Source organism: Mandrillus leucophaeus, unplaced genomic scaffold (genome assembly GCF_000951045.1).
Source record: "Mandrillus leucophaeus isolate KB7577 unplaced genomic scaffold, Mleu.le_1.0 Scaffold17, whole genome shotgun sequence".
NCBI classification, from domain to species: domain Eukaryota; kingdom Metazoa; phylum Chordata; class Mammalia; order Primates; family Cercopithecidae; genus Mandrillus; species Mandrillus leucophaeus.
Window position 1 is genome coordinate 3291614 of NW_012101698.1, and position 24288 is coordinate 3315901.

Consider the following 24288-nt stretch of genomic DNA (forward strand, 5'->3'; position numbering starts at 1 on the left):
TAAATACATATATGACTATGTACGCACAAAAATTAAAATCAAAAATCAAAAAAGTAAACACTCAAAACTAAAGAGTCACAAAGAAGAAATCAAAAGAGAAATCAAAAAGTATATTGAGAGAAACAAAAATGGAAACTCAACATACCAGAACTTATGCAGTGCAGCCACAGAAGTTCTAACAAAGAATTTTATAGGAGTAAATGCCTACATTAAGAAAAAGGAGAGATCACAAATAAACAGCCTAACTTTATATCTCAAGGAACTAGAAAAAGAAGAACAAAATAATCCCAAAGTTAGCAGAAGGAAGGAAGTAATAAACATCTAGAAGAAATAAATGAAACAGGCTAGAAAACCATGGAAAAAATCAACCAAACAAAGAGTTGTTTTTTGAAAAGATAATGAAAATTATAATGAAAATCTTTAGACTAAGGAAACATGAGAAAATAATCAAATGAATAAAATTATAAATTAGAGAAGAGACATTACAGCTGATATCACAGAAATACAAAGTATCATAAGAATCTTCTGTGAAGAAGTATATGCTAACAAATTGGATAACCTAGAGGAAATGGATAAATTTGTAGAAGCATACAAATTAACAAGACTGAGCCTTGACAAAATAGGAAATCTGAATAGGCCAAAAACAAGTAATGGGATTGACTAAGGAATGCAAAACCTTTCAACAAAGAATATCTCGGGACAAGATGATTTCACTAGTGAATTCTACCAAGTATTTAAAGAAGAATTAATGCCAGTCCTACTCAAACTCCTCCAAAATGTGAAGAGGAGGGAACACTTCCAAACTCATACTACAAGGCCGGCATTACCCTGATACCAAAGCCAGACAAGAACACTGCAAGAAAAGAAAATTACTAGCCAATATTTGTAACGAACATAGATGTGAAAATACTAAAAACGAAACTAGTAAACTAAATTTTACAGCACATTGAAAAGATTATATGCCATTGTCAAGTGGGATTCATCCTTGGGATCCAGTCATGGTTCAACCTACACAAATCAGTAAAAGTAATATACCACATTAACAGAATGAAATATAAAAATCATATGATCATCTCAATAGATGCAGAGAAAGCATTTGATAACATTCAACATGATTTCTTGATTTAAAAACAACAAAACAAAACACAACACCTCTCAATAGATTAGATGTAGAACGAATGTACCACAACATAATAAAAGCCATGTATGACAAGCCCAAGCTAGCATCCTACTCTGTGATGAAAAACTGAAAGGCTTCCTGCAAGATCAGGAGCAAGACAAGGGTGCCCATATTTGCCACTTCTTTTCAACACAGTGCCCGGAGGTCGTAGCTAAAGCAGTTAGGGGGGAAAATCCATCCAAATCAGAAAGAAAACAGTAAAATTATCTCTGTTTGTTAAGTTAACTTAAGGTAAGATAAACTTTACCTTATTTCAAAAAAAATTCCTAAAGAATCCACCAAACAGTTGTTATAACTAATAAATTCAGTAAAGTTGCCGGAATAGAGTTATATTTATATCACTAACAACAAATTCTCTGAAAAAGAAATTAAGAAAACAATTCCATTTACAATAACATCAAAAAACAATAGAATACTTAGGTATAAATTTAACCAAGGAGGTGAAATATCTGTAGTACAATAAAATACTGATTAAAGAAATTGAGGTAGATGCAAAGAAATGAAAAGATACCTCAAAGAAAATGAAAGATATCTCATGTTTGTGGATTGGAAGAATTGATATTGTTTACATGTAAAATTCAATGTGATCCCTATCAGAATTTCAGTGACACTTTTCACAGAAATAAAAACACAATCTCAAAATTGGAAGCACAAAAGGCCCCAAATGGTCAAAGCAATCTTGAGCAAGAAGAACAAAACTGGAGATATCTCCCTTCCTAATTTCAAATTATGTTACAATGCTATAGTAATGAAAACAGCATTTAGTACTGGCATAAAAACAGACCCATTGACCAGAGGAACAGAATCAAGAGCCCAAAAATAAACCCACATATATGCAGTAAACTAACTTTTCACGAGGGTGCTGAGAATACATCATAGGAAAAAAAATAGTCTCTTCAATAAATGGTGTTAGGAAAATGGGATATCCACATGAAAAAGAATGAAATTAGACCTTTATATTACACTATACACAAAAATCAACTCAAAATGGATTTAAGACATAAACATAAGACCTGAAATTATAAAACTCCTAGAATAAAAAATAAGATAAAAGCTCCTTGACATTGGTATTGGCAATTATCTTTTGGATATGACACCAAAAGCACAGGCAACAAATCTAAAATAAGTAGGACTGCATCAAGCTAAAAAGCATCTGCACAGCAAAAGAAACAATTAGCAAAATGAAAAAGCCACCTACGGATTGGGAGAAAAGATTTGCAAACCATGTATCTGATAAAGGATAGCTGGGTGCAGTGGCTCACCTGTAATTCCAGCACTTTTGGAGGCCAAGGCAAGTAGATCACTTGAGTTCAGGAGTTTGAGACCAGCCTGGGCAATATGGTGAAACCTTGCCTCTATAAGAAATACAAAAATTATCCCGGCGTAGTGGTGCATGCCTGTAATCTCAGCTACTTGGGAGGCTGTGGTAGGAACACCTGAGCCTGGGAAAGTAGAGGCTGCAGTAAGCCAATATCACACCACCGCATTCCAGCCTGGGCACCAGAGTGAAACCCTTTCTCAAAAAAGGGGGGCTAATATCTAAAATGTACAAGGCAATCATACAACTGATAGCAAAAATGAAATAACCTGATTTTAAAATAGACAAAGGACCTGCATAAACCTTTCTCCAAAGATAACGTACAAATAACTTTTCAGGTATATGAAAAAATGCTTCACACCACTAATTATAAGGGAAATGCAAATCAAAACTTTAATGAGCTATCACCTAACACATGTTAAGATGGCTACTATAATAGATTAAGAAAATGTGGCACATACACACTGTGGAATACCATGCAGCCACAAAAAAGGATGAGTTCATGTCTTTTGCAGGGACACGGATGAAGATGGAAACCATCATTCTCAGCAAACTAACACAAGAACAGAAAACCAAACACTGCATGTTCTCACTTATAAGTTGGAGTTGAACAATAAGAACACATGGACACAGGGAGGGGGATATCATACACTGAGGCCTGTCAGGTGGTGGGGGCTAGGGGAGGGATAGCATTAGGAGAAATACCTAATGTAGATGATGGGTTGATAGGTGCAGCAAACCACCATGGCCTGTGTATACCTATGTAACAAACCTGCATATTCTGCACATGTATCCCAGAACTTAAAGTATAGTTTTTTAAAAAGATGGCTATTACAAAAAAGACAACAGATGACAGGTGTTGGCAAGGGTATTGGGAAAAGGGAATCTTTGTATACTGTTAGTGAGAATGTATATTGGTACAGTTATTATGGAAAATATTATGGAAGTTTCTGAAAAAATTAAAAAATAGAACTGCCATATGACCTAGCCATCTCACTTCTGGGTACATATCTAAAGGAAATGAAACCAGTGTCCAAGAGATATTTGCACTTCCATCTTCATTACAGCATGATTCACAATAGTCAAGATGTGGAAACAATTTAAATGTCCAACAGATGAATAGATAAATTATGACATATAAACACAATGTAGTATTATTCAGCCTTAACAAAAAAAAAAAAAAGAAGAAGAAAATTCTGTCAGTGACAACATGGGTGGACCTGGAGTACATTATGCTAAGTAAAGTAATCCAGGCACAGAAAGACAAGTACTGTGTAATCTCACTTACATGTAGAATCTTTAGAAGTTGAAGTTACAGAAGCAGAGAGTAGAATGATGGTTGCCACAGGCTGGGGAGAGGGCAAAACAGGGAGGTTATGGTTAATGGGTACAAAGTTTCACTTGTACAAGATAAGTAAGTTCTGGTGGTCTACCATATAACATGATGCCCGTAGGCAAATTTGCTAGGAGAGTAGATCTTATGTTACGTGTTCTTACCATACACACACAAAAAAGCAATAATAGCAACAATAATAATGGTAAAGCAGGCATGAGAAAACTTTAGCAAGTGATGGATATGTTTATGACCTTGATAATGGTAGTGGTTTCTTGGGTGTATACGTCTCCTCAAACTCATTGAGATGTATACATTAAATATGTGCAGCTTTTTATATGCCAACCATACCTCAATAAAGTTAAAAAGAAACATCTAATGTAATCAAATAGATTTTCTAGTGGGATATAATTTCATAGAAATTCAAGTATTACCAAAAAAATAATGGTAGGGTTATGGGCAGGGGCATCAGTGGTTTGATTTCTACTACTCGGTGCTTTGGCATCTGTACAAGGTACAAAGGATTTGATTCATAATTTTATTTGACTCACAGTGTGTCTCTGTCGAGTTTGCAAATGGAACTTCAGGCTCAATTACATGGAAACCAGATGACTGTTTAAATTTGAAGACAGAGAATAGAAAAGGATGGAATTCCAAAGTACTGTATCCAGAACACATAGAAGCTATGACTCACGAAGTCAAGGAGAGATGACTTTTTCTGGCATTTAAGATTATGAACACCTTTAGGTCTTGACCAGTCACTCTCATAAAGAATGAAAATTCATCCTCCCAGGTAGTTAGTGCATAAAAGAAAGCCTTTCCTCAAGAAAGAGCCAACATTGTCTTAATAGCATCCTATTATCTCAAACTCTAGAATGACTATGGAGAGGCAGATTATATTCTGTTTCTCTCAGAGAATATATAGATTAAAGTTTTATCCACTTAAAGCTTTTTTTCTCTTAAAACCATCATCTAAACTGAATTGAAATATAATTTTATGAGAGAAAGAGTTCACAATTTCTAACTGATGAATGGTTATGAATAGCAAAAGCCCAGAATTTTCATTTTAAAAAGGGATTGGCTAAAGAAGGTGATACTATGGGAAGAATATTGATCAAGGAGATAGGAGACCCAAGTTTTAATCTTAATTGTTGTATTAACCAGCTGTGTGAACTTGGATCAATCACTTTACACCTTTAAGTCCTAGTTGCTTTTACTCTAAACTGATAGAATTAGATTAGGTGATCTGGTCTCTAATGTATATGATTCTGAAAGGAAGGGGGATATCTTTTTTAAAATTATATAGACTTTGTTATCTGATAAGAAAAAAGTCAGAAGAAAATAAAGTGAGTTATATGGATATCTAAATCTAACATCTATTAACTTGGAAGTGAGCATCCATAAAGCCCTTGCAGTTCTCTGTGCTTTGCAACTCTTTACATTAGATGGAGGTGGAAGGATCAAAGAGAAGTATACTTTTTGTTCACTGAAAGCTTTTGGCATATACATCAGCTTGAGTTGGTGTGACATTGCTGGCTACTGTGTCCTATTCTTCTGGTCTGGAAATTCATAGCTAACTTAGAGAATTTATAAAGCATTTGTGCTCTCCATTCTTTATCAATCACTGACAGACTCATTGTTTTATAATGTACTTCTCAGCAAGCTGTTTGCGACTCATCGCCTGCTTGCTTTATAGTCTATAAATATTTAATTCTTTAATAAACTGCTTATATGTAATATAAAATGACTGATGCTATTCTCTCTCCTCTTTTAATAGTGCTACTATTTGCAAAACAATTCTTTTTTTTTTCTAAATAGCAATATGTTTCACAAATGTTTGACTTTCCTTTTTCTAAGTAGCAATTTATTCTGGGAGGTCGGTAGAATGACAGGCAGGAAAACAGCCCCTTACTTCTGGGAGTGCAATATAACTCTTCCCTCATCCTCACCCCTACTAAGCTGCAAATTGATGAGGTAAAGAAGATGGACTTTGAAATTGTGACAGAGAGCAATCGCCTGTCTCTCTATAGACTCAGTGTACAAAACAGCCTTTAAATCTCTAGACTAAATGTTTACAATGAACAAATACGGTTCCCTCTTTGCTCGACATCCTTTGTCTAGGGGAATCATAAAAAATAGTCAGGGATAATATACCACCACCTTAGTGTGCCCTTCTTTTTAACTGTGTACTTTGTTTTTTAATGTTGGCTGATGTGCTTTCTGTGCCATGAAATAATTTTTCAATATTTAATGACTCATTTTTAAAGTTGGATAAGTCAGATGCTTATTGAGTGCTTGTTGTGTGCCCTGCACAGCTGTTAGTATGTTTTCAAGCAAGCTACTATTATTTTTCTATGGTATTTCAATATAATTTATAAAACCCTACAAATTGTGAACTCCCCTGTGCTAAGGCAGGGAGGAAAAATTGGAGAAACCAGAACAAATAACATTTCTTCAGTGCTACCATTAATCAGGTACATTTGATCTTGGAAAAATCGTGCAGAGAGTGGGGATAGAACATTTATTTCCAAGTTTTTAAATCTTGATTTGTATGCTACTTCCACGAGGTATTAGCTGTTACTTTAAGCTTTTCATTTACCCTTTCTTACCTGTAATATGGGCATAAAAATTATGCAGTTTATGTAAACACCTGACATATACAGACATACCTTGTTTTATTACCCTCCTCTGCACTTACAAATATTGTGTTGATTTGTTTTTAACAAATTGAAGGTTTGTGGCAACCCTGGGTGAGCAAGTCTGTGGTGCTCACTTTGTGTCACATTTTGTTAATTCTCTCAATATTTTAAACTTTTTCAGTCTATTATGGTATTCTGTGGTCAGTGATCTTTGATGTTACTATTGTAATTGTTTTGAGATGCTATGAACAATGCTCATATAAGATGGCTAACTTAGATTATCAATGTTGTGTGTATTTTGACTGCTTGACCAACTGGGCATTCCCCCATCTCTGTTGCTCTCTTCAGGCCTCCCTATTCCCTAAGACAATATGGATGTTAGATACAACAATATCGAACTTAGACCAATTTATAACCCAACAATGGCCTCTAAAAAGTGTTCAGATGAAGAGTCACACATCTCTCGCTGTAAATAAAAAACTAGAAATGATTAAGCTTAGTGAGGAAGGCATGTAAAAAGTGAAGACAGGTCAAAAGCTAGACCTCTTGCCCTCAACACTTAGCCAAGTATGAGTGCAAAGGAAAAATTCTTGAAGAAAATTAAAAATGCTACTCCAGTGAAGTAGTGAAAGTAAAACAGCCTTATTGCTGATATGGAGACGGTTTTGGTGGTCTGAATAGATCAAATTAGCCACAATATTCCCTTAAACCAAAGCCTAATCCAGGGCAAAGCCCTAACTCTTCAATTCTGTGAAGACCAAGAGAGGCAAGGAAGCTGCAGAAGAAAAGTTTACAGCTCACAGCCGTTGGTTCATGAGGTTTAAGGAAAGTAGCCATCTACATAATATAAAATTGCAAGATGAAGCAGCAAGTGTTAATGGTAAAGCTGCAGCGAGTTACCCAGAATATCTAGCTAAGTTAATTGATGAAAGTGACTACACTAAACAACAGATTTTCAATATGGAGGAAATAGCCTTCTATTGGAAGAAGATGCCATCTGCGACTTTAATAGCTGGAAAGGAGAAGTTAATGCTTTGCTTAAGAACTTCAAAGGACAGACTGATTCTCTTGTTAGGGGCAGCTGGTAATTTTAAGTTGAAGCCAATGCTCACTTACCATTCCAAAAATCCTGGGGCCCTTAAGAATTATGCTAAATCTACTCTGCCTGTGGTATCTAAATGGAATAACAAAACCTGCATGACAGCTTATCTGCTTTCAGCATGGCTTACTGAATATTTTAAGCCAACTGTTGAGACCTACTGCTCAGAAAAAAAACTCCATTCCAAATATTCCTACTATTTGACAATGCACCTAAGTCATTCAACATCCAAGAATTCTGATGGAGATATACAAGGATATTAATGTTGTTTTCAGGCCTGCTAACAGAGCAAACATTTTGCAGCCTGTGGATTATGGAGTCATTTTGACTTTCAAGTCTTATTATTTAAGAAATACATTTTATAAGGTTATAGCTGCCATAGATAGCTGTTCTTCTGCTGGATCTTAGCAAAGTAAATTGAAAACCTGTGGGAAAGGAGTCACCATTCTAGATGCCATTAAGAACATTTGTGATTAATGGGAGAAAGTTAACATGTCAACATTAACAGGAATTTGGGAGAAGTTGATTCCAACCCTCTTGGATGACTTGAGGGGATCAAGACTTCAATGGAAGAAGTAACTACAGACATAGTGGAAATAGCCAGAGGACTAGAATTAGAAGTGGAGCCTGAGGATGTGACTGAATTGTTGCAATCTCATGATAAAACTTGAATGGCTAAGGAGTTGCTTCCTATGAATAAACAGAGCGGTTTCTTAACATGGTATCTACTCCATCTTGAGATGAAGTCTGCTGTAAACACTCTTGACATTGACAACAAAGGTTTTAGAATATTATATAAACTTTGTTAACAAAGCAGCAACAGGGTTTGAGAGGATTGAGTCCAATTTTGAAAGACATCCTACTGTAGGGAAAATGCTGTCAAACAGCACACGTGCTACAAAGAAATCTTTCATGAAAAGAAGAATCAGTTGACACAGCAGACTTCATTGTTGTCTCATTTTAAGAAACTGCCACAGTCCAATCACAAGAATTGCTTGAACCCTGGGTGCGGAGGTTGCAGGGAACCAAGATTGTGCCACTGCACTCCAGCCTGGAAGACAGATCTAGACTTTGTAAAAAAAAAAAAAAAAAAAAAAGAAAGAAAGAAGAAAGAAAAAAAGAAAAGGAACTGCCACAACCACCCCAACCTTCAGCAACCACCACCCTGATCAGTCAGCAGCCATCAACATCAAGACAAGATCCTTCTGCAGCAAAAAGATTATGACTCACTGAAGCCTCAGATGATTGGTAGCAATTTTTAGCAATAAGGTCTTTTAAATTAAGGTATGCACATTTTTTAGACATGCTATTGTACACTTACTAGACTATACAGTATAGTGTAAACATAACTTTTATATGCACTGGGAAACAAAAAAATTCATGCAACTCACTATATTGCAATATTAACTTTACTGTGGTGATATGGAACTAAACCTGCAATATCTCTGAGATATGCCTGCAATAGGCCCTCAAATAATGTTAATTTTCTGAGTAAATGTTACACTCTGAAAGAAGAACTTCAAGACAAATTAAAAAATCAGCAAATGTTAATGCAAAGATGATATTAATTTTATGTAAACAGGGCCTATAATTTCAGTTGTTTATATAATAATAGTGATGGCTACTTTAAGCAATAAACACTTTAAATGGAGGCTCCTTGTTTAACTGACAGCACACATTTGTAAGGAGACTCATTAGGGTCTTTTGCTTAGGAGCAGAGAGGTTTTTTGTGCCAAACTGCAGGTCAATCTTTTATCCTTGTTCTTTTAATCTCTGTGATCAATCTAAGTGAGCTAATATGCTTATACAAATTAAACTATTCTAGCCTCATGTTCCCTGTACCCCTCTTCACTTTATATGATATTACTTCTTATTTTACAGATATGATTCTGTTTTCTTTCATTTAACATTCACATCACAAACAGGCTTCCATTTTACTCTTCCTAAAACAAAATTGCCTGTGATGCTTTTAGTATAACTTTCTACCCTGTTTAAGTATCATAAATTTAAACCAGTTTAGGTGTAACCTCGATTTTTTCTAATGAGTTCCATTTCCTATGGTGTACTGTCTCATCTGCTTCCAAAATAGACTTTCACCTTTCTTCGTCACCTGATCTATGATCTAAGATCAGTCATTGTCGTATCTAATTATTTACTTTGTATAGTATGTTTTATTGAAAGATTATGAAGGTCAGTGGAAAAGAATAGATCACCTTAATAATAAAAGTAACATTTTCATTATCATCTTTATTTATTGAGTTCCCACTATATACTTGGTATCAGCAATTCTATGTGTTGCTTTAGGATATGTAAAAAGTTTTTCATTTAATCTGACTCTATGAGGTTCAAATTCTGAATTCAGAGATGAGGAAAATGAAGTACAGACAAGTTAAGTTGCTTGCTCAAATTCACACAGCTAGAAAGTAAGTAAAATTAGGATCCCATTATAGGTCCTATTGATTCCAGAACCTACGCTTTGCCATACCTGCTTTTGAGAAGCTCAGCAAAATGTGTTTTGTTGTTGTTGTTATAACATGATAGGCATGGTTTCTATCTCCATTTTAAGAGTGCCAGTATTCACTGAAAAAAATTAGTATCAGTTCACTTTCTTGTGATGCCATTCTTTTAAAAGAAACAGTGTATGTAAAAGTACTTTGTACATTGTAAAGTCCTAGACAAATGTAAGGTATAATTATAATAATGGTAATGAATATGAAGCACTTTTATTATAACTGTGTTGATAGTTATGCATTTTATCCCAAAGGCAAGTATGTCTTATTCTGTGTGATTAAAAAAAATTCCTGAAAATTTGTAAGTAATTCTACAAAAAAAAGTAAAAACATAATACTATTTTTAATGCCCAAAGAGGCTTTTTAATTCTGGGTGAAGCCTGTAACAAGTAAAGAACCAATTTGTAACGTGACTAATTCTCTAATTATCTGTTTAAAATCTTAAATTTTTACAATTAAAATTTTTAAAGGAGGACATTCTTAAATAATGTTGACTGACACCTATAATCTCTTAAAATACTATCAAAAAGACATCATGGGAAAGCTGCTAACTTATTTTTGAGGCCAGGAAACATCATAATTAGAGCTATATATTACAGAATTCCTAGGTCTATATTATTCCAAAGCCTGAACTATCATCCCTTCACACTGAAATCCACTAAAATATGGACAAACATATTTCATTAGAAAAATATTTAAATGACTATCTAGAAATCAATTAGTATTTCATATAGGCATTGAACACACGTATTGCACAATACTCAAATTTGGGAGATATTTTGAGAGTCCACATGTTATTTTTCTAGTCTCATTTACTTTCAGATAACATCTGATTCTCTCTATGAAATGCTATTATTTATTTTTTAAGACCAATGGAAACTTTTAAATATTCTTCTATAATTCTTATTTTATTTATTTATTTATTTATTTATTTATTTATTTATTTTGAGACGGAGTCTTGCTCTGTCGCCCAGACTGGAGTGCAGTGGCGCGATCTCTGCTCACTGCTACCTCTGCCTCCTGGGTTCAAGCGATTCTCCTGCCTCAGCATCCCAAGTAGCTGGGACTACAGGTGCGTGCCACCACGCCCAGCTAATTTTTGTATTTTTAGTAGAGACGGGGTTTCACCATGTTAGCCACAATGGTCTCGATCTCCTCACCTTATGATCTGCCTGCCTCAGCCTCCCAAAGTGCTGGGATTACAGATGTGAGCCACCATGCCTGGCCTTTTGTTTTTGTTTTTGTTTTTGTTTTTGTTTTGGTCACAGAGTCTTGCTCTGTTGCTCAGACTGGAGTGCAGTGGCATGATCTTGGCTCACTGCAGCCTCCACCTCCTGGATTCAAGAGATTCTCCTGCCTCAGCTTCCTGAGTAGCTGAGATTGCAGGCACGTGCCACCACACCCGGCTAATTTTTGTATTTTTAGCAGTGGCGGAGTTTTATCATGTTGGCCAGGCCTCGTCTTGAACTCCTGACCTTAGGTGATCCACCTATCTTGGCCTCCCAAAGTATTAGGATTGCAGGTATGAGTCACCGTACCCAGCCTGTAATTAATTCTTAATACAGGACATCCCTCACTTCATAAAACTAAATTCTTTATACTGAATTCTTTAAATTTAATCATTTATTTTAACCTTCTGGAAAATGCTGTTTCTACTTCATACAAATCTATAAAATACATGCATTATGTATATATCTATCTGCACATATATAGAAGCACACATAAGCATTGTAATAATTAGTTACAAGTTTTGTGTTAATCTCAAAGTTGGCCATTTAGTTGCATTCTCTTTCATGAGATTGCATTCTTGACTGTAGACACGGCATTCATAAATGACTATACAATGGCAGTTGGGAGCAGAATTTGAGAGGAAACATGATAGAAAGCACCTGGGTAAGCGTAAAAATAGAGACCAGAAGTAATTGCTTCAAAAGGATATGCTATAATTTGCTTGGTCAAATAAGTAGTATATTTCTAGAAATCCTGATTCAGATCCTTTTAAAAAGTGTAGACTCAGGATATAATAATCATGTGGTATCAGCTATTCAAATGCATTCTCAAAATCCATTTTACTAAAAGTCGAATTTTGGACATATTTTTGCTTTGCCTTGCTAATAATCTGCATCCTCAATAGATGAAAGAAATGATAGGGAAACCATATGAACCTAATTTTGATCAACACCTAAGTACTTATAGGTTAAAAACAATTAGAACTCTTAAAGAAAGTAGTCATTCAATTTTAAGGCAAAATAGGCAGGACTGATGAATATTGGACATATTATATAGCTACATGTCCAGTAAGTTCACCCCTAGCCACATGTGACTATTTAAGTTTAATAAATTAAAATTAAGTTAAAATTAAGTTAAAGATTTGGTCCATTGTACTAGCTATTGGTTACCCTATTAGAAATCACATTTCCATAGTTTCGGAAAGTTCTTTTGGACAGTGTTACCATGGACTTGATAAGGCACATTTTAAAAACATTCAGATAAAGGGTAATAACTTCATAGATATAATCTCTAAAAAAAAAAAAAAAAAGGAAGAAAGCTAAAAAATAAATGAAAATAACACAATAACACTAAAATTGCACCTAACACATATCACATTGTATAGTTATTGACTTACTGCTTATATCGCAGCCAGTCTTTAAAGTAGCAGTGTGTTTGTCTGTAATTGATGAATAAATTAATTCCCCACTTTTCAGGAAAAGGGAGAGGGGGAAATGTAAAGAAGACCAATGTGATTTTATATTAAATTTAGGTATAAATAATTATATTTAAAATATAAGGAGGAGCATATAAGGCCAATAATTTGTGGGTTGCTTCTAGGGAAAAGTAAAAGAGACTTGCTGCAGGATTTTGATGTCAAGAGATTACTAAACGAGGCCTGGGCACAGTGACTCACGCCTGTAATCCCAACAGTTTGGGAGGCCAAGGCAGGTGACTCACTTGAGGTCAGGAGTTTGAGACCAGCCTGGCCAACATGGTGAAACCCCATCTCTACTAAAAATACAAAAATTAGCCAGGCGTGGCAATGTGTGCCTGTAATCCCAGATACTTGGGAGGCCGAGGCACAAGAATCACTTGAACCCTGGAGGTGGAGGTTGCAGTGAGCCAAGATTGCACCACTGCACTCCAACCTGGGTGATAAAGTAAGACTCTGTCTCAAAAAATAAAGAGAGAGATTACTAAAAGTGAGAGAAGGAAGGGGAGAGAGAGAGAATTGTTCTTCAGATTCTTTTTCTCTGTCAAGAAGAATAGCCTTTAGGGTAGGAAAGGACAAAACTAGCATTGATTAGTGAGGATTGCAGCACAGGATCAGTCACAGAGATTGAAAGAGAACAACTAATTATTGGAATTCAAGTCTTCTATCCCAGACTTATTATTTTCACAGGTACTATGATAATTTACCATTGATCCTGAAGAATTACATCTGCAGTTGAGCTTAAGGAATTGCAGACTTAAAAAAAAAATACAGTTTGGGAGAGACGCCAAAAGTCTGAATGAGAGGAGAAATTATTCTCAATTTCATTACTAGGAATAAATACGGGTTCACAAAGAACAAATGTCATCACTTCCTTTTTTGATGGTATTATTTCAGAGAGATTTTATAGTAAGCATATAGCTCAGAGTTTCAGTTTGTCTTTTCCAGAATAAGATCCTAAGCAGAAGTCTACTGAAAGCCTAGTAGAGCTTTCAGTAATCTCATAGTGCTGGGAAGACAAAAATCAAGTGTCAGGGTCTGTCACGGAAATGGGACCTAAGAGATGAGATGAACCAGATGCAATGTGAGTCTTAAAAAGACTAACCTAGCTTCAAGCCAGTTTACTGTTTTATTGGATTGGAGGTAATCTGCCCTTGTTCTATCCTGCTACCTCCCAGGTGATATGGTAATTTTTCTTCAAAAGAAGATATCTTACAGAACCTCTAAGATTTTTCACACACAATATGTGGCATCCATTCATTATTTTCTAGGAATAGCAAAACACAGGACCAAAGCGGGGGAGGGGAAAGCAGACAGCAGAAATAGATCCACAGTGAAGTGAATCAGATATACTTATCAGATATGGCTCTTAAATAGCTCTAAAATGATAATATATTGGACAACAAAAGAACTGCAGCTTACAAAAGAAGAATTAAATGTATATTCAGGAACTGAAAAATACAGCAACTTAAATTAAGGCATTTATAAATAGGCTTAATAGCAGATTGGAAATAAAGAGAGAATTGTTGAGTGTGATAAATCAGTTAAAAAATGCTAAAACCAAAGCATAAAGGGATAAAAGGCTGGAAAATAAACAGCATAAATCCCATAGGAGATACATTGAAAATATTTAATATATGTGTAATTGGAATCCTACAAGGTAAAAAAAAGATTGCAGTAGGTAATTTTCAAACTGCTAAGGACTAACAGTTTCCAAAAAGGGGAAAGATATTAAGCCATAGGTATCCCAGGCAGGATAAATACCAAGAAAATCACGCCTAGGCACGTTAGTAAAACTTCTGAAGTTGAAAGAGAAAATCTTAAGTGAAGACAAAAAAAGAAGACATGCTACTTGAAGGAAGCAGCAATAAGACTGACAGCTGACTTCTCAACGAAATGATGGAGCTCAAAAGACAATGGAATGACATCTTTTAAAAGCAGAAAGAAAATAACTGCCAATCTAGAATTCTGTGCTGTGAAAATATCCTTGAAAATTGAAGATGAAAATAACTATAGGAAAACAAAAACTGAGAGAACTTATCAGCAGCATACCCAACCTAAAAGAAACACCAAAGGGAGAATTTAGGTAGAAGAAACGTGACCTCAGAAAGAAATGTCAAAATGGAAGAATAAACACAGAGCAGTGCACAAGGTGTATATGTGAGCGAGTCTGAATGAATCTTGACTGCAAAACAGAAAAATGAAAATATCTTGTGAGACTTAAAACATATGAATGATCAAATGCATGTCAATAATAACAAAAGGTGGGAGGAAGTAAACAAAATAATACCAATTTCAGTTCTAGCATTGTGTGGGAAGTGACAAAAGTACTAATTTATAATAGACTATAGTGAGTCAGAGATGTATGTTGCAATATTTGGGGTACCACTTAATAGTAAAATAATGTATTACTATCAAACTAAAAGAAAAAATGTAATAAGAGAAGGACTTGGTTAATTATAAGTGATGCAAAAAAGAATTTAAAGAAAACAAATCAGGTAGAACAAATAGGAAACAATAAGATGATATGTTTATAATTCAAAATATATCAGTAATTATGTTAAATATAAATTGACTCAATTTTGCAGTTGAAAGACAAGTTGTTAGACTGGATAAAAGACAGAATCCAATAGCCTATAGGCAAAAGAGGAAATTATGGTATAAATTAGAAAGTACTTTTAACCAAATGATAATCAAAACATGACATGTGAAAACCTGGAGGTTGTATCTAAAGCTGTTCCTAGAGGAAAATATATAACCTTTAAATGCATGTTTAAAAGGAAAAAAAGGCTGGAAAATCATGATATAAATATCTCATCAAGAAACTAGAAACAAAATGTAAAATGAAGCCCAAAGAAAGTAGAAGGCAAAAAATAATAAGAAAAATTAACTGAATGGAAATCAAATGTTTAACTGAAAAAATCAACAACAGCAGAACAACAATGGATTCTTCTCAAATGCACATGGAATTTCAAAAAGATAGACTATATGTTGGGGCATACAAGTCTTGAGTTGAAATTGCATAGAATATTTTCCCTGAAACAGTGGTATCAAGTTGGAAATTTATAGTAATAAGATACCTAGAAAAAAACACAAATATTTAGAAATTAAACAATATACTTAACACCTGTAAAAAAAAATGACAAGGGAATTTTTTTTTAATCTCAACTAAATGAGAATGAATACACATCCTATGAAAATGTGTGTGATGAAGCTAAAGCAATTGTTAGAGGAAAATGTATCACTTTACACATCTGTAATAGGAAGTAAAGTGTAAAATTATCTAAGATTCTGCCTTATGAATCTAGAAAAAGAGAAGCAAATTAAACCCAAAGTAAATAGAAGAAAGGATATTATATAATGAAGAGTTGAAATAAAAAAATTAACAATCAGATTGATTCTCTGAAAAGATTAATAAAATTGATTTTAAAAAGATTAAGGAAAAAAACAAATCACCAATATCACAAATGAAATAAGGACATCACCAAAATTCTGACAGATAAGAAAAAGGATAGTAGGATATTATTAACAACTGTATTCCAATCAATTTGACAATTAAGATGAAAATAGACAAATTCTTTGAAAACCCCAGCTTACCAAAATTGACATAAGAAATTAGAAATCTGAATAATCTAAGATCATTTTTCTAAAATTGAATTTGTAGGCCAGGCCCAGTGCCTCACGCCTGTAATATCATCACTTTGGGAGGCTGACACAAGAGAATCGCTTGAGGCAAGGACTTCAAGACCAGCCTGGGCAACAAAGTGAGATCCTGTCTGTACAAAATATAAAAATAAAAACAAATTAGTCAGGTGTGGTGGCATACACTTGTAGTCCCAACTATTCAGGAGGCTGAGGTGGGAGGATCACTTGAGCCCGGGAAGTTGATGCTGCAGTGAGCTGTGTTCATGCCACTGCACTCTAGCCTGGGTGACAGAGTAAGACTCTGTCTAAAAAAAAAAAAAAAATTGAATTTTTTATATAAAAATTGTCCACAAAGAAATCCCCAGGCCTCATAGCTTTACTGGTTAATTCAATTTAGCATTTAAGGACAAAATAATAATCTTATACAAACTTTTTCAGAATATAGAGGAGGGAGACACTCTCCAACTCATTCTATGCTATTAGCAAGACCCTGATAACAATAGCGAAGTTACTATGCCCCCCAAAAAATTATAGACTAATGTCTGTCATGCACATGGATTCAAAAATTCTTAAAATGTTAGCAGGTCAATTATTGTAATATATAAAAAGATTAGTATATCATGATCAATGGGGGATTGTCCCAGGATTGCCAGGTTGATTTAGCATATGAAAATCAGTCATTGTAATTCACTATACTCACAGCTTTAAGCTGTTACGTGTTTCAGTAGAGGCTGAAAATGATTTGACAAAATTTAATAACCATTCATGATTTTTAAAAAAATTGTTAGCAGCTAAGGATGGAAGGAAACCTCTTTCACATGATAAAGAGCGTAATTCTTAGTAATGAAAGGCTGAATTCTTCTTCCCCTGTGACCATGAACAAGACAGTGACATCCCCTAAGATTGGAAACAAGGTAAGGATGTTTACAGTCACCTATCACTACTTCTATTCAACATTGTACTAGATATCCTCACCAATGAGATAAGGACAAAGGAATAATTGGCATGATTACTGGAAATGAAGCTGTCTAGTCACAAATGAACTTATTGTGTTGACTGAAAATTGTAAGGAATCTTCGTAAAAAGTATCATTTGTGTAAGATGTAGGAGAGAAATTATATTAATATCTTCTTAATATATTAATAGCTGATAGAATAAACAAGAAAACAGTAACAGTGATTACTTATTCGGGGGTTGGGTGAGGAACTCATGGGTAGAAGAGGGGAAAGACAGAGACTTTTTCCTTTCTACATTTTTTAAATTATTGATAATTCATTGTAATGTATTATTCAAAAATATAACTTATTTTTGTAAAAAAAATACTGAAAGTTGGCATTGCTTCATCATTGTAGTTAAATAATGAGCACCTTTCACTTCCCAAAACCCTCCATACCAATCACAATAGAACTCTCTTATCAGACTATTGATGTCATGCAACACAAAAATTTCAGAATTATACATACATTTTTAATGGAACCCTTTCATGGGTCTATTATGCATTGACATAAGCTGTAGTTTGACTTCTGATTACAGATCATTCACAGTCTATTCACCATGGATATCTGTTTAACACTTTTCCACTCAGCCTTTTACCTGCATTGCTATTTAATAGTAAAAGTAAAGATTGAATTTTATTTTCTTTTCCTTGTTTTTCTCAAATGGTAACCAACACACTGAAGTAATAAAAGTAATGATAGCAGTAATAAAATCTAACACTTACTTAGAGCTTGTTATGTGCAGATACTGTGCTCAATTCTTTACATGTATTCTTTCAAAATTCTATATCCATAATTCTGACAACAGAGATGGAAAGTATAAGAGGTTAAATGTAAATAATTCAGATTAAATAGCCATTCTCCAAATAATCATCAATTCACTGTACTCTGTAGTTTTGTACACTGTACCAACAGTTGAGAATCGTGTAACAGTTGAAAATTATTGGAAGGGGAGTCTTAAAAGAAACTTATAAATGGAAGTTTTAGAGATTATAGGTGAAGAGCAACAGTATTTAGAACATGCTTATAATCAGACCAGTTCCAGGTCAACATTATGCTATCATAATAGAAATTTATGCAGATATACATATCAGATCAAAAATGTCTTCATGTAATTTAAACAGAAGTATAAAATTCCTTTAGCTGAGTTATGAAAGTAATTTGAACTCTTTGTCCACCTGACCAAGGGAGGTAACAAAATCTTTTTTTCCAACTACTGCTTCTTTGACTTCTCTGTTAGTCCTTGGAGACCATGAGTAATAGTCCAAATATTTTATCAGTTTTGAATCCACCCAATAGGCTCTTTCACTCTTTGTCCCTCTCTATTCATTGTAAACATGCATTAAGCCACACTGGTAATTTTAACATTCTGAAAATACTAGACAACTGCAGTTATCATTATCATGAGAATTAACCAACATAAATATTATCAGGACTCCTTAAGCAGCCAATTTCATCTGCTCTTTAGCAATGTATACTATGATAGCACCAAGAATTCCATCTTTCACAAATACCTGGATCAGTAGGCACTCTACTGCATCCCCAAATTAGAAGTAGCTGTGCTTTTGGCTTCTGAACTGTAGACAGCTCTGGGGGACAGGCACCAAGTTGCCGCTGCTTTCCTCAGCCTCAGACCTAGAAAGGCCTGTCTCAGTGCTCATTTTGGTATACCCTGATAGCTCCCTACATCAGGAGCCCACATGGGAGACTAACGAAGCAAAGATGGTTTCTGAAAACCTCCTGTACTAAAAATGCCATGCAGTGGCTCTGAATGTACTCCTCTTCGTGTATTCTCTCTTCTCCCCTCCCTTCCATATCCGTGCCCTTGTTTAGTTCCAATTTCCATTAGAAATGCTATTTGGGCAGCAAATTTCACAGATTGGATCCATCTCAATGCTGCTATGCAAAGAAAACACATCTGTCTGACTCTTCATTTAAAATAAGGGAAAAAAATTGAAATAACAAAATGCTGTAGTCGCTCTGAGCTGTTTCCTAATGAACCTGTTTGTCCCAAGAGCTGTAGTGAGGAGCTTCTCCTCGGTGAGAATTCTTTATGCATATTAATATTATTCATGTTTTCCATGCGACTCTGTCTGACTTGCCCTCACCCCATCCTTTGAATTCATTTAAATAAAAATAATTTATGTGGACATTCCTTCAGTCAGGATTTTCTCTCCCCCTTTCTTAAAGACATCCATAATATTTCATTGATGCTTTGTGTCCAAACCAAATCGTTATGCTTTTGCATATCATTAGGGCTTTATAAAGAACAACAGCGACATCTGCATGTGCCGCAGTGCCAAGGAGATAGGAAAAATACCGAAAACAAAACTCTGTATTGGCTTGGAGGCTGTCTGACTCTCTGTCTCCCTAGCAGTCCCTGCTATCACCATGGACAGGAGTAATTGTACAGTGTAATCACATCATGCCTCATCTGCATATTCATAACAGAGACAAAGCTTTGGAGGATAAGGGGGGAGCAGGGGTAATTTAAATATAAAACAGCGTCTCATTTCCAAATCAAGTTGTGCCAGTTAGACTGTGCACCAGGCTTCAATATTAAGCCAACATTGTTTTACAGTTTGGAAACTGGAGTGAAGAAGAAGATGGAGAAGACACTCAAAAAAGAAGGGGTGATACTACATTTTCATTCTTAACTGAGGAAAAACAAAACAAGACAACAACAACAGCGACAGAATAAAAATAAAGTAATATTTGAAGAGTCACCAACAGTGGCTAACCAGCTGCGGTTTTACCAGGAATGAAATAGCCCATTGAGGGAGCTTTAAAAGCCCCCAATTAATATGTTGTGCATGTATAAGATCTACAAAGAACTCACTGTATTCTTTCTCTCCCCCACCAAGTCCCCCCCAATACTCACATAGTCCCTAACCACCACCTTTCTTTCCTGTCGGGTTCAGGGGAAAAAGATCAGAGCTACAAAATGATTGACTAATTGCTTCAAAAGTAACAACATCCCTCTTCAAAAAGAAAGGACAAAAACAAACACATACAAAAAGGTGACTGTTCATTAATGAAGGGATAAATTACCGATGGCTTCTTCATTCTCTTTAGTTCATTACCCCCCAAAAGAAACAAATATAATCCACGTGTTAATATTTCTTGTCTTCGTTTTCTTTGTTTCTAATATGATGCTCTTTATTATATATTTCTAAGTGTTGGTATTTGTAGAAGCCTCTGCCACTGCATTCCCCAAAGAGCTACTAGTTTCAACCCACTGGAGTTTATATTCCTTTAATTGTCTAGTGCAGGAACATTTCTGCTGTTTTTTAAAATACACTGCTCTGCAGGAATTAGAAGAATCCAAGGTTGTATCCAACTTCAAAGGTTTCCAAGTCATAATGATTTTAGCAAAAGTAGAAGACAGATCATGGAACAAGTCCCTGTTTGAAGATAAGCATCATAGGGACCTTTTTTTCTTCCCTCTCTCCCCAACTTTGTACTTCTCCTGGCTCTGAATGCCCCTCGCTAACACAGTTTAATGATATGCAAATGAAATATGCATAAAACCATTCTACTGTATGATGATTAAACACTGGAGACATTAACAGCGGAGGCTTCACTCTTTGTAATAATCCTTCCCGACCATCCACTTTGATTGCGGAGTTATGGAAACCCATAGCAGTTGGCAGAGAGAGCGAAAGAGAGAATGAAGGAAAGACGCAGGGACACATCACCCATCTCGGTGCTTCTCCCACTCCAGGAGAGGTCCCCCCCTTTGTACTGCATTCCTATTGCTGTCTTTTGTAATCCATCCATGCAGTCGCACCAGAGCGATTAACGGAAAAAACCTCTTTTCTCTTAATGTTTCAAAGCTCATTAGCCAAACGATTATTCCTCATTAACAGCGAAAGCTCATTCATTAAAAGGAAGAATATGCCCAAAAGATGCCAGCGCAGCTAATCCTGAGTCCCGTAACTGGGCTGTTAAATCCCATACTACTTGTATATTCCATGCAAAAGGGACACGCGCCAATCCACATTTTTTTTAAGAAAGAAAAAACAGTTTGTGTGTTCTGTAAAATCCACAAGAGCAGCAATTAATATTCCCATTGAATGACTTTATTTTTTTGTCTCTCCCTTTTGTTTCCAGCGCCTGCCCCTGGCTCAGCGCCCGGTGCCAACAGAACACCTTTCAGGATCCACAGCAACGCAGACAACGTAAGTACCAGCCGTTCCCTGAAACCCTTTTGCAGATTTTTTAAAAACAACCACCTAAAATATAGAGAGACAAGCCTCTTTCCCCTTCTTCTCCCCTGCATTATGCCACCAGTGTTTCCTCAGTAGCCCCTTCCAAATCCCTCTGCCTTCAAGTTTGTGCATGTCTGTGTGGCATCCCTCCTCCTCCTTCACTCCCATAGTGGATCTTGTAAAAGGGCTTCAGATCGGCCCCATTCATCTCCCTGGTGATAGCAGTGAATGTAGATAAATCTCTGGCTGCCTGCTTGCTGCTGGAGTATGATTTTTATTTTGTCTTCTGTGTATACCTGGGTCAAAAAGTGGGATGTATGCGTACACATACATGCACATACACATATTTCCTTGTCTCTCCTCTGTCTCCCTCCTTTTTCTCACACATGCATACATCCTACATATGTGTATATGCATAAACATATACACCTATATATACATACCCATACCTACAGCACAAAATATATACATATCTAAACGTTTGTCTCAAAATATGCGTATTTATATACACATACAACCTTACACATGTGTTTATATGCAATCGATAGGTGCCTATCTTTTAATTTATACCCGTCTATATCTCCCTTTAAATATTCCCTCTCTTCTCCCAGCAGAGGCTGTGTGCAATTGCAATCCAGGATTATACAAGCAGTATTCTTTCCTTATGATTTCTAGTTGTAGACCTTTATGCTCCCTTCTCTGCCTTCTTCGCAGCTGTAGAATTGGCGTCTTTCCCTGAGGTTTTCCAAGTGGCAAGTGGCACAGGCTGTGGCATGTATTCATGCCGCTTCCTATGGCATTTCTCTTCCGATGTCTGCTTTTTCTTTGTTTGTTGTTGACTAGGCTGAATGGTGGGGGTTTTTTTAAGTTAATTATAAACGAAGTTGAAATAGCAAACAAGCCAACAGCTTGCCCCCCACCAAAAAAAAAAAAAAAAAATTAGCCCCACACAAGCGCCTTCTGCTGCAACAGATGCCCAGATCACCTCTGGCACGGGCAAATGGGCAAACGATTTTGGTTTTCAGTTTTTTCTGTTTGTTGCTGTATTTGTTGTTTGTTTTCCTTGTTTCTTTTGATTTTTCGAGGAGTCCAGAATCCCGGCCTCTGCCTGAAACGGAACAGTGTCATGGCGGAGACGACGGCCTTTGTCTTGCTGGGTGTGAAAACATCCGCTGTGCTGGCTCCACTGCGGCAGAATCAAGTTTAAAGGAAAAAAAGTGATTAAAGTCAGCTCTGTGCCTCTGTGGTGTGGAAGACCCCCAAACCCCAAGTAGCCGAGTCCCAGGGTCCGAGGAAGGGCTCATAGTTGGAGCAGCCTAGGCTGTAATCCTGGCACTTGCGCCTTCGGTTGCTGCTTGCTGTTCGCTCCTGGGGGTCTGGATAATCTCCCTTGGCTTTACCGCACTGTCTGGCCCGCATACAGGGCCCCGTAACATATACCCGCTGCTGCTATCACACGAAACTGTGGCGTTGCCCCTGAATGGATGGCACCGTGCCAACTCTTCTGCCATCCGCCCTTGCAGCTTTTTTCTTTTCTCCCTCCCTCCCCTTCTTCTTCTCCTCCTCCCGTCGACTTGACGTTAATTAACACACGGGTTAATTGATTTTAAAAGCCGAAGAATTACAGTTAACTTTTCCCACAGGGTACAGACGCCAGCCGCTTGGCACACTCTGCTTTTCGCACTGGTGCAGGGGAGCAAGGAAAGCCCGCAGCAAAGCTAGCAACTGCTGAGGGAGCGTTGCCTGCTTATTGGAGTAGAGCCGATAGAAGTCGACGTGGCATTGCCTCATCCTTTACAATATATATAGCCATTATATATTTTTGTTAAATAATCAAAACACCACCCTGTTTTTCTTCTTCTCCGTTCTCTTTCAAAATAGGAAAACCATTCAGAAGTTCACCTAGAAAGGGATAAAATCCTTCCACCAAACCTCTCTCTCATCCATAATATGGTTTTATTTCCAATGACAAATAGCTGGTGCCTTAAATTTTTTTTATTTTTTTATTTTTTTAGTTACAAAAAGAAAGGCTTACCTCTTCCCTAAAAATTACAGACATAGAAGTTTTGTTTTTTGTTTTTGTTTTTGTTTTTTTTAAGAAAAAGTTCCATAAAGTTTTTCTGTCTCAATGTTTTGTTTTGTTTTGATGTCTGTTGGCTCAAAAGGGTTATTTATGGTGAAGGATTTCAATGAGAAAGTGGGTACATTGTAATTAAGAACAAAATTCATATGAAAGCTCTTTGTTTATATGTCTGTATCTCTTTGCTTTTTGTCCCTTCCCCCCCAATCCTCTGTAGGAAATGAAAGCAACTGATACTGTAGTTGGGAAGAAGACAGGCAAGACTGGGGACTTGATGCTTTCACCTTTTCATGCTTTCATTTTATTTCATTTTGTTTTTTTAAAGCATGCAGCAAGTGAAGCGACAAGAGGAATCCATTATGCAAATCATGTCACTTTGCATAATGTCTCATGACTGGGATATGCAAATGAACTGTATAATTTATGAGTGCCAGTGTCTGTCTAAAAGTGTTTCACATAATTTACAAAGTGAGCCTGAGAGGCATGAGGAAGGCAGCTCTTCCGATTCCATTGCCAGGAAAGCTCTGTATATTTTTCTGTAAGTGATCCCTTATAATATCATCAAGTACTATTT